We start from the raw sequence: 15,794 nt of genomic DNA on the forward strand, positions 1-15,794 counted from the left end.
TTGTCTAGAACTCTAATAGGGAGAGCCAACGAAAAGTGTTAACCCTACATCTCTCAAGACAACTGGAGCACTAGGCCAGCACAGGTGAAACACCTTCCCTCTAACAAGATGACCAACCAGCACAGGTATAATACAGACTAACAAGGTGACACCAATCGGTGCGCCCCACATGATAACATCCAACCTCGAAGTACAACATAGAAAAACCAAAGCCTGTCACAATAGAGATAGAGAACTCGTTTTTATCTGCCATTATAACGTCTATGACAGCATGGGTAGCACCATTAAGGCTATCTCCATTTTAAAGTAGTCAATTTCTACTTTGCCGATTGCTCCCAACTCATAGGAATCTCCACCCAGTTGACTACTTTAAAATGGTGGAAACCCTCAATGGCAAGGTCTATGCTAAAACCAGTTATATCCATGATGAGGTCTATCTCTATAACCAGGTTTCAATCCAACCTTTTTATGCAAGTAAAGTAGGCCTACAATGTCGACAAAACAAAATAGCAAGAGAAAGTGGGATCTTTTTGTGTAGGTAGGTGCAATTATTTATGCGAGAAATGTTGGTGGAAATGCCTTTATGTGCAAATATTGATATAATAACCATCCATATAAAAGATGTACTTGGAGCCACCCTATGACATGTGTGGTCCTCCCACTACGACTTTGGAAAGTGTGTCGTTTATTTGGCTCCAGATTAAATAAATTATGATAACCTGCACAGGGTGGTGAAAGTGCAAGGTGATGAGCTTGATGCCCCTTTTCAATAAATATCTCGCTCTTTTGTCCATAATCTCATTTTGTAGGCTATAGGCGTCTTTCTATGTGTGCTTTGGGCAACAGTTCACAGAAACAGTAGACTACTGTATCTATGCGCTGTTGGCTAGAGCGAATGTGGCATTTTTTTTTTTAGATAAACCTATCATTATAGTTAAATGCTATATAAACCCATTTAAATGGTCATTTTTATGCAGCACATAGGAATTTAACTGTAAAAAGTATTATGTGCACTGTCATCACCACCAGCCTTTCATCTGCAACAAGTCTATAAAGCCCCACAGTGGAGGTGTCATAATACCCATAAAACCTAGCAGTCACAGAGAAATGGTGCCAAGCAGAACGATGGACGACAGCAGGAAAGTGAGCACCCGATGACACACAAAAGATGGCGGAAGCAGATGATGGAGTGGATTCTGAATACAATGGGGGGTAGAATCGGAGTATTGTCCAAAGGAATGGAACACGGAGCAATGTAGTGTACAGGGATGAGAATGACCCTTCATATCTAGTAGGAGTATGGTTTGTTAATAAGGAGCAACTGAGCAGAGTACCAATCTTGAAGAAACCATTAGAATTATCCAAACTGGTGGAGAGAGTGCAGGGTAAAGTGAAGGCTGTGAGGATCAGGAGAGGCGAGCTTGTTTAGATTTTTTTGTGGATCACAATGAACGTGCGTTGTCTGAACCGATTTGATACGTTTGATGTGTCTTGTGTGTCTCTTCGGGAACAAGCGTATCGTGGTTAGTTGATTTTTGAAGAGATTAAAAATATTCCTGCAGTGATTGAAGCAAGTCAGATGAATCTTGTGGTGAATTATGAAAAAGTTGCTGTTCTTTTGCTTTTTGATATGGAGTCTCTCCCTACTTAAGTGCAGTTAGGATAAATGCTCTGACTCTGTAGGTAATATACACTAAGACCAATTAAGTGTGATCATTGTAAAGCTTTTGGTCATGTAGCAAATGTTTGCAGAAGGGAGACGCTGAGATGTTAAAGTTGTGGAAAGGATCATACTATGTGTTATAAAAGTGATGAATATATTGCAATTGCTGTGGGAACCATGAAGCCACGTCTTTTCCGAATGCCCCACAAGGGTGACAAAGAATGAGGTGGCCAAAGTCCGGGTTGTACAGAGCATTTCATATGCAGAAGCTGTGAAAAGGGTTGAGGGTTTTAATGGTGCACCAGAATAGTCCATGTTAGTGGATAGCCCTACACTGCAGGATCCTGACATTTTAAAGGATAAGAAGGTGGACTTTGTGGCATTTATAGCTATGGTAATTAATGGCACTGCCAAGGTGGCGAGAAGGTCCAGGAAGATAGAAATCAGTGATTGCGGTGGAGCGGTTCCTGGGGTTTAAAGATTTCTCAGCGAAGTAGTTACATGCAATATTGACACAAGCCGTGCCACCCCCTCAAGTCCTAGAGCCTGAAAAGGGAGATATGGAGAACTAAATGAAGGAAGAAGTGGGAGTTTTGTTTGTTTTGGCAATGTACTTATTTTTTTGTGGATTAAGTTTCACTATTACGTCTGGATTTTGGGGGGGGTTCACATCGTGTTTCTTACCCTGGCGTGATGTTTTGATAACCATGTAAATCTCTCTCGGACAAGGTGACTTTTATAAGGTTACACTCTCCTGGCGAATGTCCCGCAAAATCATCCTTTTGTCCCGCATTTGGGTATTTTTTTAAAGTGGTCACCCTAGTGCAGGGGTGTCAAACTCATTCCATGGAGGGCCTAGTGTCAGTTGTTTTTTGTTTTTTTCCTTCTCAATTAAGACCTAGACAACCAGGTGAGGGGAGTTCCTTACAAATTAGTGACCTTAATTCATTAATTAAATACAAGGGAGGACCGAAAACCTGCAGACAATTGGCCATCTGTGGAAAGAATTAGATTAATCTGCAAGCTGTCAATCAGGGCTCTCCAACCAATTGCACACGCTCTCAAAACTTGACACATCTGTGGCATTGTGTTGTGAAACAAAACTGCACATTTTAGAGTGGCCTTTATTGTCCCCAGCACAAAAGTGCACCTGTGTAATGATCATGCTGTTTAATCAGCATCTTGATATACCACACCTGTTGGGTGGATGGATTATCTTGGAAAAGGAGAAATGCTCACTAACAGAGACGTAAACAAATTTGTGACAATATTTTTGAGAAATAAGCTTTTTGTGCATATGGAACATTTCTGGGATCTTTTATTTCAGCTAATGAAACATGAGACCAGCACTTTACATGATGCGTTTATATTTTTATTCAGTGTAGTTGACTTTCTCCCATACTCTCTCTCTCCATTCATAAGTAAATTATTGAAAACATGTCTGTCTCATGACATTGTAATACATTTGGTCTCCAGTCTATGAGCTACAGAAAAACCCCACAGGCTACCCGGGTGGCGCAGTGGTTAAGGGCGCTGTACTGCAGCGCCAGCTGTGCCACCAGAGACTCTGGGTTCGCACCCAGGCTCTGTCGCAACCGGGAGGTCCGTGGGGTGATGCACAATTGGCCTAGCGTCGTCCGGGTTAGGGAGGGCTTGGCCGGTAGGGATATCCTTGTCTCACCAGCGACTCCTGTGGCGGGCCAGGTGCAGTGCACGCTAACCAAGGTTGCCAGGTGCACAGTGTTTCCTCCGACACATTGGTGCGGCTGGCTTCCGGGTTGGATGCGCGCTGTTTTAAGAAGCAGTGCGGCTTGGTTGGGTTGTGTAAGCGAGGACTTTCAACCTTCGTCTCTCCCGAGCCCGTACGGGAGTTGTAGCGATGAGACAAAACAGTAACTACTAAACAATTGGATACCACGAAATTGGGGAGAAAAGGGGTAAAATTCAAACAAAAAACAAAACAAAAAAATGAATTTGATGGAACGTTGGTAGAGAACCACAGTGCTGCGTCTCTCCAACAGCACCCATTGACGAGCTAAATACGAGAGGGGTGGTTAGTGGAAAAATGTATATATTGGAAAGATTATATATTTCAGGAGAGATGTTGATGAAACCCACAGCCTGGACGCTGTCCATTGAAGGACAGGTGGTCATGGGGTCACATACCAACTTTGTGAATGGTATGGCTACACTCTTCGCAAGCTACTATAACTTCAATCTACAGTAGCTGGAGGAGGCCTCATATGCACACTTGAGTTTGTTCAAAGGTAATCTAAGACTCCTACCAACTTACATAGACAAATCAGATCAGCACTTCTGCCAATTATAGGGCAAAAGATCAGAATTGGACTGCCTGTATACAGTGCATTCCAAAAGTATTCAGATCCCTTGACTTTTTCCACATTTTGTTACATTACAGCCTTATTCTAAAATGGATTAAATCATTTTTCCCCCCTCATCAATCTACACACAATACCCCATAATGACAAAGCAAAAACAGGTTTATTGTACCCTTCCCCAGATCTGTTCCTCGACACAATCCTGTCTCGGAGCTCTACGGACAATTTCTTTGACTTCATGGCTTGTTTTTTGCTCTGACATGCACTGTCAACTGTGTGACCTTATATAGACAGGTGTGTGCCTTTCCAAATCATGACCAATCAATTGAATTTACAACAGGTGGACCTATCATGTTGTAAAAACATCTCAAGGATGATCAATGGAAACAGGATGCACCGGAGCTCAATTTCGAGTCTCATAGCAAAGGGTCTGAATACTTATGTAAATATGGTATTTCTGTTTTTTATTTGTAATAAATGTGCAAAAATTTCTAAAAACCTGTTTTCACTTCATCAATATAGGGTATTGTGTGTAGATTGATGAGGAACATTTTTTTAGTTAATCCATTTAAAAATAAGGCTGTAACGTAACAAAATGTGGGAAAAGGGAAAGGTCGGAATACTTTCTGAATGCACTGTATATAGCTCTAGGCAGCATACTGGGCCTCCTATTCACTAACTTGCAGATAGTTGGGTTTAGTACTGTGATTCAGAAGTGTTCAGGATTTGTGCAGCACTGTACCCTGCATGGATGGTGTTGATATATGGTTTTAGGCATTTCATTGGTTTTAGGAATTGTGGTTGTAGCTCCACCTTGCTCTCTGATAGGCCAGACAGACATTAATTCCAGATATGAATTACACCTACTCAGGCCTCTTACACCAACTCGACCTCTACCTAGACGCAGTTTCTGACGGGGCCTCTGATGAATGCACACACCTATTGCTTACATCTATTCAATTGTTCTCCCTCTTTCTCTGTTTAATTGTTTTAGAGGCATCAGTCCACACATGGGCTCCAAGGTGGCTTCTGGGAAGGTGATGAGCAGAAAGTCTGTAACAGTTGTGGAGAAAAAACGTGGCACTATTACTCTACGTGTTAACCCTTTTGAAAAAGACGATAGACTGTGAACCGATGGAACGGTTCAAGGAGCTGTCAGGAACAGTTCCGGCACCAATTTTTTTTTACCACTACCGTTCCTATTCCTCGATTTGATGGTAGACCGAGTTGTAACATTTCACCCCACCCCTTATAGGTTGGCTAGGCGGTGTTGTTGAAGAACGACTTTATTGGTATGTTTCTACACTGGGAATTTGGGATGTAACCCTGGTTCAAATGTTTAAGATACAAGTTCATTGGTCTGCGGGACCCCAAACCAGTCCAAATGTAGCATTCGTCTGTCAGAAAATCAATTCAAACATTACAAATCGCCGGTTCACTTTTTTCCCCTCTTCTTCAAATGGAACTGTGTTGGCAGTCATTTTGCATGCCGAACAACCCCAGGCAATATCAGTAGCCTAGTCAAACTGTGTACTATGGTCAAATATGTTTCTTTTAAAATGACAAGATTTTACTCCTGTGAAATTATAGTAATTTACTGGCAACTGAGTTGCATTAAAATGACAGTAAATGTAATAAATTACAAGTTTACGGTTTTATTTATCCTGTGAATCTGCAGTAACTTACTGCTAACTAAGTTGCAGTAAAATACAGTAGATATAAAATTACACTCTTTTACTGTAAATAGAATACAGCAGCATACTGTTATTTCACAGCAATTGTGCAGATGATTGAACAAAAAATCCAGTAAATTGTTGTATTATGATTACAGTAAGACTACTGTATTATATTTACTGTAAAATTACATGGCATTTTTTACAGTGTAAGTTCATCCACTCGCAACATATTTTCAGCCTCCAAACAGTGGTGAATGGAAAGAGACATCTGTTACAGAAAAGACCAAAACGTATTTGGCAATTGACATTATGCCAGAATTAATGCCGCCACTGCTGTCCGCGCGCCTCAGACAATCATCTCTGCCTTGGCAAAATGTTAGTGTTCTCATCGCACAATCACATTTTGGAGTGTAAGCTACAGGCTTACCACCCGTTTTCAAGTCCATTCACCCATTTTTCATGTCTCTGACACATGGTAATGATAAATAATGATGTAATAGCCTACAGTTTTCTTGACATTTTGTTTTCATTATTGTGATAGGCTCGTGTTTTACCGGTACAGCATACCCACAATATTTATTTTGCAGGGATGCAGTAAGGGACCATACTGCCTTACTTTCACCTCACTGCTGGTTGTAAGTAATCTGATTTAGATAATCAACCAGCTAGTTATTAGAATCAGGTGTGCTAGATTAGGGTTGGAGCGAAAATCAAGCTCTTCAGGAACTGTTCGTTTTAGAGAATTTGGCAGTACGTCCAACCAGCCTCACAACTGCAGACCATGTGTATGGCGTTGGTTGGGCGAGCGGTTTGATGTAAACATTGTGAACAGGGTGCCACATGGTGGCGGTGGGGTTATGGTATGGGCAGGCAGGCATAAACTACGGACAACGAACACAATTGCTATTTATTGATGGCATTTTTAATGCACCGAGATACCATGACGAGATCCTTCATCCACCGCCATCACCTCATGTTTCAGCATGATAATGCACACCCCATGTCGCAAGGATCTGTACACAATTCCTGGAAGTTGAAAATGTCCCAGTTCTTCAATGGCCTGCATACTCACTAGACATGTCACCCATTGAGCAGGTTTGGGATGTTCTGGATGGACATGTAAGACAGCGTTTTCCAGTTTCCGCCAATATCCAGCAACTTCACACAGCTATTGAGGAGGAGTGGGACAACATTCCACAGGCCACAATCAACATCCTGATCGACTCTATTTGAAGGAGATGTGTTGCGCTGCATGAGGCAAATGGTAGTCACATCAGATCCATGCCTCTACCTTTTTTTATGGTATCTGTGACCAACAGATGCATATCTGTATTCCCAGTCATGTGAAATCCATAGATTAAGGCAATAATTAAGTTATTTCAATTCACTGATTTCCTTATATGAACTGTAACTCAGTAAAAGCTTGGAAATTGTTGGATGTTGTGTTTAGAATTTTTTTCAGTATAAAAAGGCAAGCGGGCAGACAATAGCTTTGGAGCGGCTGAGGCATAATTAAAGAGAGGTGGACAGCAAATGGTGCTGAATTTAATTGATTTAAACAGTTGTCTTCATTTTTATTTGACTTCACTCACAACAAGAGGGCTATATTGGAGCCTATTTCTTCCCATTAAAGAAAATAAAAGGTAGGCCTACCTCTTTGACAGACCCAATTATGCTATCCATAGATTTGTCAGTATAACCAAATCGACCTAAACTGTCTTTATGCACTCCTTAAATAGCTCTATGCCTGGGAAGGGCTTGGTGTGTTTGGTTAACCAGAGCTCAAATTGAGTGAAGGTATGCCATACCTTTTGTTAAAAAAAATGGCAAAAATGATACCTATTTTTAGCTTTATATTTTGAATTAAATAAAAAACTATCAAGATAAGCATTGTTATAACGCTTAACTTCGTGATGCATTATTCTAGAAAGCAGCTTTAAAATTCCCACAAAATATGTGACTCATGCATATGGGGATATATTGATTTCTCGCTATGACATTCTGAAGCTGAGCTGCAGCCTTCAATATTAGAGGAAAAATGTACTTTGCTATCCCTATTAATTGAGATTTTTACTTTCTGAGAAGTGAAAATGTTTAATACCAGGCAGTTTATAGGGAAACACGTATGTTGTTAGGTTAAACAATGAACGAGTAGCCAGCAGTTGAAGCTTAAATTGTTCTGCCTCGGGGAACCTCTGTCTGGGTGGAAAGGTAACTTTTGAAAGTGCCATGTTAAGATTGATAAGGATGTCTAATATTTAAATATTTGCAAACTGCAAACGTTTCGTTGCAAACAAGACACTGGTTTGACATTGGAGAAATATGGTAAATATGCATATTACTCTGTCATTTCTTGCCTGAAACTTCTATTTTCATTATCCACCTTTCTTTTGAGACCTTTTCATAGTATATTTTCTCTTGATTGCAAGCAATCAATGCACAAATACATGTAAAACTAATTTAAAAGACATTGGGGATTTTATCAGTGTAATCAGCTCGAAAATATTAGGATGTGTTATTGACATGATTATATAGCCTACTAACCAGATGTGTAAAAATGAAGTGTTTAATTTGCCAATGAATTGGGCCACTATTATATTCTGTTCTGTTGACTATTAGCTGACAAGAAAGATTGACCCAAAGTCAAACCTATGACCGACTGCTGTTGTACACTAGCCTATTCTGGATATTATGGATAAGAGCAGGAATGTTTTGTATTTGTCAAGCATCGATCATCATGTCACCAGAATAAGACACTCGGCATTTATTGGAAAGGAGCATCAAGCTCATACCGTGCATTTTCACCACCCTGCGAAGTTCATCCAAATGTGCTTACTCTGGAGCCTAACAAACTGCATGGTCTCCCTTGTCGTAGTGGGAGGACCACACAACATGTCATCGCGTGACTCCCAAATTTACTTCGATATGATTGTTATTATAGGCTATCAGTAATTGCGCATAAAGGCGTTTCTACAGCCATTTCTCGCATAATTAATGTGACAACGCAAAAACATGTCGAAACCACAAATGATCTGTTAGCATTTATACAACTGTACCAAACCGCCATACAAAAATTCCTCACGTGGTTTTATTTTCGTAGACAGATTTTGGGCGGAGTAAAACCTCTCGCTTCGCCTCTTCCTTCCTTTCTAGTTTGGATCAACACTTCCGGAACACTTTCATATCAGTGGAGGCGAACTGAACAGGGCTCTGGGAGGCATAGCTTGACATAACCTTAGCCAAATTGACATCTCGACCTTGTTTCTGGCGTAATTGTCACTACACAAACGGAAAATAAATGACTAAATGCACCCAGGATCACATTGAAAGTAAGTTTATATTTCCACAAACCTCGCAAGATAACATTGACTAATAGCTAAAGCTAGTCCATTAACGTTTGCTAACCGCTGCATTTCTGAACGACGCCGGCTAGGCTAGGTTTAGCAGCTAGCTAGCTAACAACTTAATGCCCTGAACTAAAGACAGTGTCTGGACAATTAGCTACCGTTAGCCAGCTAGCTAACGAACTACCTAGACAACATTTTGACCACACAGGCAATGCATCTTGGTTTCACTGTTTTGTTTGTGTGGTGCCGACAGTGCATGGAATTGGGAGCGTTTGTTGCCAGTCAAGTGCGAGTTTCCGTCATTAGTTAATTAACTAACTAGCTAGCTATATCGTATATGGGCTAATAGCTAACATTAGTAATTCGTTTTGTTCTAATAAGTAAAACGGAGAGTCGCTAGTTTATAATAAGTAACGTTAGCTAATGTAAGATATCTACAGTAAGTTAGCTAGTTAGGTCCAGTATCTGTCCCGTTACTCAACCTTGTCAGAACCAAACTAGCCAGGTGTCTGAGTTGAGCATTTCAGCCAAACAATATGTGTCTTTCCAGCGAACTAATCCAACCCTTCCTGAAGTAGTATGCAACCTACGTTAGCTAACTGGCTATGCTATCTAGATCATATTAACGTTATGGTCCTTGATCCTGTCCAGAAGTTAAGGGTCCAAGTAGTTGAGGCTCGTCATATAATGTACAATAACTTTTCAATGGCTTGTCCAGGTGGCCTAGCCACATCCTCCTTGAAGATGGGACGCTTATAATAGAGGCTATCTCGTGAAATAACTTTAAGTAAGAATTTGGTTAAAAAAAATATTATAGTTTAATCTACTCTGCTGGTTCATTGTTGTTTTGGTCCTGTTTGGGTTGGAATTTAAGACAATGTTAACAGGAAAGTATCAGGCTATATATAACAAGTTGATGATCTATGGAACCCAGGACTCCTTGCCAAACAGTGGCTGAATTGTTACTGAGTGTGCTATTCTGGCTAATTAAATCAAATGACATGAGCTAAAAAAAAGTCGGTCCCATCTCCTGCAGTACCTGCGGTGTGTTACAGGGACCACCTGCCAGCAGTCTTAAACAATTCAACATGTAGAATCGTGGACCGCTGTCGTCAATGGTTTCACACCCTTCAGCGTGCCAATCCAAAAACTAAACTAAAGCTTGGGCAGTATGTTCCAATGAGTCTAAAATATGAAGACAATCTAGTCAGCCCTACCCGATCAGATCAAACCTCCAGCAGCATAGTTAGCTAGCTTGCACTGGAGATTGATCCAATGGTCCATTCAAAGCATGGAACTTTTATTTTCTAACATCCTTTACTTGCCGTTCTTGACTTGGAAGGCACAGGTGTGGATTAACATTTTTTTGCAGAATATTCTCTGGGTATCAGAGTTCCACCAACAACTGGAAACCGACATTTTAAAGACAATACATCGAATGTAGAAAGTATCAGCAAGTAGGCTAAAGGTTGGTCTACCTTAAGTACATGGCACGCTAGTTAACTATGCTGCTGGAGGTTCGATTCTGATCGGCTAGTCAGAGACCATCGGTGGCAGTCCTGCATCTTTCTGTAGCTTTGAAGAGATGATTTAACATTGGCTGTTTTATCCAGATAAAATTCCTCCTGCTTTATTTAAATGTACTCTTGGGGACTTCCCAACCTTTCTGTCTGTTTCCAGAGTGTTAAACTTGGTGAGCAGGTGTTCATTTTTTTGTTTTTCTTCACTGCATGTTCTTGACTCCATGGTAACACGGGGCTGTCCATGTTACATCACTGTGTAGCAGGGGTTTATCATAGCTGAATTTTTTTTGAAACGCTCATTGTAAGCCATAATGCTCTTTAGGCCTAACCTATATTCCAGAGCCTACAGTAAGGTTTAAAATGACACCAAAACTTGCACTATACCATCAGATACTGTCTTAAAGGAGCCCTGTGAAGGCTCAAATTGAACAGGACATTAACTTTTTTTGGTAAGGTATGAACAACCTGTTTGTATTTTTGTTGTTGTTAATTTGTCATAGTTTGAGCTGTCCATTGTGTAACATGTTTGGCAACATAAGAACTTCACTCCTTGACGGTGTGACATTGTTTCATTTGATTAAATGCTGCGAATGGAAAGAATACACAGGTCTCTATAAAAAAATAGTTGTTAGCTATTCAGACAGAGTGAGAATGTATTTGAAACACACACATCAAACAAGAACCAGTGTTATCAGCAGTGTAGTGGCTACTGTGTCATTCCACACATTATAGTGTACCAAATTATGATTCATAACACCCATAAAACCTAGTGGTCAAACAGGGAAATGGTTCCAATCGTTTTTCCACCATTCATGTTTCCCATAGGGGATTTTGGAAACACTTAAAATAAGGGCTGTGTTTTGTGTAGGCTTACCTTGGCGTGACGTTTTGAGAACTGTAAATCTCTCTAGGACAAGGTGACTTTTTTTATCAACATATTTGCCTGTATTTTCCTGCAAAAAATGAAATGCTAATTAGCTGCTAATGTGGCGATTGTAAAGAACTAGAAATACCATGATCTGATCTAAATATAGTAATTCATAAATTGCCTTAATCTCTTTAAATAGACAATGGACAATACCTGTTTGCAAAGGTGTCAGCTAGAGTTGACGTGCAGGGATTTGTCGTCTTGCATCATGTCTACATTAATGCTAATTATCATTTTCGAATCAGAATAAATAAGTTGAATATATTGATTTGTCACCATGTCCAATAGGGATCAATGTGGTTATCAAAATGTCACACCAGGGTAAGCCTACATGAAACACCTCCCTTTAAGTGTTTGTAAAATCCCATATGGGAAAAATAAATGTTGGTAAAATGACTGGAACCATTTCCCTGTTTGACCTCTAGGTTTTATGCGTATTATGACACTTATACTGTGGGGCTCTATAGTAGGCTTAGCCATGAAGTGGGCGAGGTGCACAGAGCTGGACTTCGCATAACAGGAGCTATGCAGAATCCCTTCAGGGAGGAGGGAGCGTTCCACTAGTTCTGAAGTGGGAATATGTGAGGGTGGTGTGACTGAGTCACTGCAGGCGTGAGACACACACAAACATTCTCTATTGAAACACCAGCCTTTGTCACAATGACATGTAAAAGACCTGCCCCTGTACTTTTTTATATTTTTCCTTCCTTAAGAAAAAAACAGCCTATTTTCATTGGGCAGTAACTGGATTAAAGTGTAAAACCCCCTCCATCCACAGCCTTTTCACTCCATAGAACTAGTAAGGCATCAGTGAACCTGAAATTGCAATGAAATCCTAGAATGTATTGAATTAGTGCACATGGAACATGACCACTCTGAAAACAATCCATAAATAAATAGGCCTGTCAAACATACCGTAGGTCTAAATTCATTTTTTTCCCTGATAATTTCCTCCAGTATTGGACTGTGTTCATGGCACTGCTTTTTGCTAAAGTTATCCTCCACATTGCTGGCATTTCTTGTAGTCTGAATGGTCTGAAGAGTAGTAAACTGGAAGGAGAGGAGATATAATAGTGTCTTGTTGATCTCGTGTTTAACGGTTTATCTGCCTCCCCTCACTTGACTGGTGAACCCCATCTCAAAGTTTTACAGGTTTCAATTATTCATGAAGCCCCTCTATACCGAGTGCCTTTGTCTGATATTACCTCCATTCTCTGTGACCCCAGGTCTGGTTGGATGCTGCGTGTCAAGGGTTATTTGCACTGATTTGATCGATGTGCCAGACTAACCCGTTTCCATCAATACTCTTCATGGACAATGGAGGGAAAATGCTTTGCTGGGCAGTCACTGTCAGATGCAGTCTGAGCACGCAGATCGGTTTAGATTGAGAAAAGGGTCTCTAAACCAGCCTTGTAACAAACTATGGCCTTAGTGAAACAGTCAAAGGTTTGAAGGTCTTGCATCTAGGGTGCAGGAAGCACAGAACTATCTTTGTCTTTTGATAGCCATCTCACAGTGACTGCTTTTTTTCCCCCTCTATCACTTCTCCTCTGCGAATAGAAACTCTTTGATCCAAGCGCAGGACATCTCTCATAGGAAGCTGGCCTAATTTGTGAGAACCCATGTCACTCAGCTGAATAACAAACCATATTGTGGAGTACATTGACATATCCCTAGCACCAAGGCCCTCTCCTGCCATTGTCAGAGGGAGATGGAGCAGACAATTGTAGGAAATGAAGGGGGATCTGAAGACATTGATTTTCTTCCATGACTTTCTATAATGAATTATTAACCAAATGCTTAATGTTTTCTGCAGGTTGGTGAGACCTGTCCCGCTGTGTTTCATTTCGGTCTAGTAGTGGCAAATATATCATATACCATCATGATTACTGAGGCTAGGTCAATTCCCCAAAATGTGTGATGTAGTCTTAAATTTGTTAATGTATGGGAAATGATTGATTCACCTAGTATGTAGGCCTATCCACTATAATGGTTGTAGTTTAGTTAATAGCCTAAACTCTCACTGTGTAGGTAGTACAGTATATAGGTAGCCTACGTATGTCTATTAGTTACAAATATGGTATATTTTCTAAAAGGTCACATTTGAATAATGTTTGACTATATTCATGGCAGTAATATCCCTCACATTAGTGCCACGGTCCTATAAGTTTGCCTCCACAGACCAAAAATACACAGGGTCTGTGTCACTTTGACAAGGTCACTAGTGCATATATTTAGAACACAGTTCCTGGTTTGTAGTTGTAGCTTGTTGTCAAGGAGCATTCAACTGTAGATCGTGCAAAGGCTAATGTTTACAGCATTAAAGAAATCCTATTCATTATGAACCAAAGTGCAGTTTGAAACTGCACTTATCTCTGGAGAAGCAAGACTTACATGGAAAATTAATAGGAACAGGAAACACAAAATTTGTAAAAAATGTGAGATTTTCAACTTAAACATTTTAAACTCTTCAAATCAAATTTTATTTGTCACATAAACATATTGAGCAGATGTTAATGCGGCTGTAGCGACATGCTTGTATTCCAAGCTCCAACAGTGCAGTAGTATCTAAAAACAATACACATGAATTAACTCAATCCAATATTTATATATTTCTTAAGTAGTGGCATTGACTAAAGTACAGTAGAATAGAATACAGCATATACATATGAGATGAGTAAAGCAGTATGTAAACATTATTAAAGTGACCAGTGATTCTAAGTTTGTATATAGGGCAGCAGCCTCTAAGGTGCAGGGTTGCGTAACTGGGTGGAAGCCAGCTAGTGATGGCTGTTTAACAGTCTGATGTCCTTGAGATAGAAGCTGTTTTTCAGTTTCTCGTTCCCAGCTTTGATGCACCTGTACTGACCTCGCCTTCTGGATGATAGCGGGTTGAACAGGCTGTGGCTCTGGTGGTTGTGCTTGATGTTTTTTTTGGCATTCCTGTGACATTGGGTGCTGTAGGTGTCCTGGAGGGCAGGTAGTTTCCCCCTGGTGATGTGTTGGGCAGACCGCACCACCCTCTGGAGAGCCCTGCGGTTGCGGTCCGTGCAGTTGTCTTACCAGACGGTGATACAGCCTGTTAGGATGCTCTCAAATATGCTTCTGTAAAAGTTTTAGGGTTTTACGCCTTATTCACCACACTGTCTGTGTGGGTGAACTTTTTTTCAGATAGTCAGTGATGTGTACGCCTAGGAACTTGAAGCTTTCCACCCTCTTCACTGCGGTCCCTTCGATATGGATAGGGGCGTGCTCCCTCTGCTGTTTCCTGAAGTCCATGATCAGTGCCTTTGTTTTGTTGAGTTAGAGGTTATTTCCCTGACACCACACTCTGAGAGCTCTCACCTCTCCCGGTAGGCTGTCATTGTTAGTAATCAGGCCTGAGCACGCACCCTTGTGGGGCCCCTGTGTTGAGGATCAGTGAAGTGGAGGTGTTTCCTACCTTCACCCATCTATTGGGGTGGTAAGCAAATTTGAAGTGGGTCTAGGGTGTAAGGTAGAGCTGATATGATACTTGACTAGCCTCTCAAAGCACTTCATGATGACAGAAGTGAGTGTTACGGGGCAATAGTCATTAGGTTCAGTTACCTTATGTTCCTGTACCCAAGAAAGCAATGGTGAACATCTTGAAGCAAGTGGGGACAGCAGACTGAGATAGGGAGTGATTGAATATGTCCGTAAACACTCCAGCCAGCTAGTCTGCACACGCTTGCCCTGAGGACGCAGCTAGGGATGCCGTCAGGGCCGGCAGCCTTGCGATGGTTAACACGCTTAAATGTCTTACTCACGTCGGCCACGGAGAAGGAGTCCACAGCGGTGGCACTGTATTATTCTCGATGCATGCGAAATTGATGTTTAGCTTGTCCGGAAGCAAGACTGCGGTGTACGACGTGGCTGGTTTCCCCTTTGTAATCCGGGATTGTCTGTAGACCCTGCCACATACGTCTCGTGGTTTAACAGTTGAATTGTGACCCCACTTAGTCTCTATACTGACGTTTTGCCTCTGATTGCCTCACGGAGGGAATAACTACACTGTTTGTATTCAACCAACCATTCCCAGTCACCTTGCCATGGTTAAATGCGGTGGTTCGCGCTTTCAGTTTTGTGCGAATGCTGCCATCTAGCCGTTGTTTCTGGTTTGGTTTGAGTACACTTCCTGATGAACTCCGTCACCATATCCATGTATTCGTCAATGTTATTCTGAGGCTACCCGGAACATTTCACAGTCCGCGTGATCAAAACAATCTTGACGCATGGATTCTGATTGGTTAGACCAGTGTTGAATAGACCTTAGCACAGGTACTTCCTGTTTGAATTT

At 41.1% G+C, this 15,794-nt stretch overlaps 1 protein-coding gene across 4 annotated transcripts in view; it reads left to right on the forward strand.

Moving 5' to 3' along the window:
• Positions 1–8,844: 8,844 nt before the first annotated feature.
• LOC109866866 (casein kinase I-like) overlaps positions 8,845–15,794 on the forward strand; it is a 63,519-nt gene continuing 56,569 nt past the window's right edge. The window contains exon 1 of one of the 4 annotated variants that reach the window (XM_031801489.1): positions 8,845–9,007. The gene's annotated coding sequence lies outside the window, so the exon portion shown is untranslated. The remainder of the gene's footprint in view (positions 9,008–15,794) is intronic. The other 3 variants (XM_020455745.2, XM_020455744.2, XM_020455746.2) reach the window with 3 other exon arrangements.

The sequence above is a fragment of the Oncorhynchus kisutch genome, linkage group LG22 (assembly GCF_002021735.2).
Source record: "Oncorhynchus kisutch isolate 150728-3 linkage group LG22, Okis_V2, whole genome shotgun sequence".
NCBI classification, from domain to species: Eukaryota; Metazoa; Chordata; class Actinopteri; order Salmoniformes; family Salmonidae; genus Oncorhynchus; species Oncorhynchus kisutch.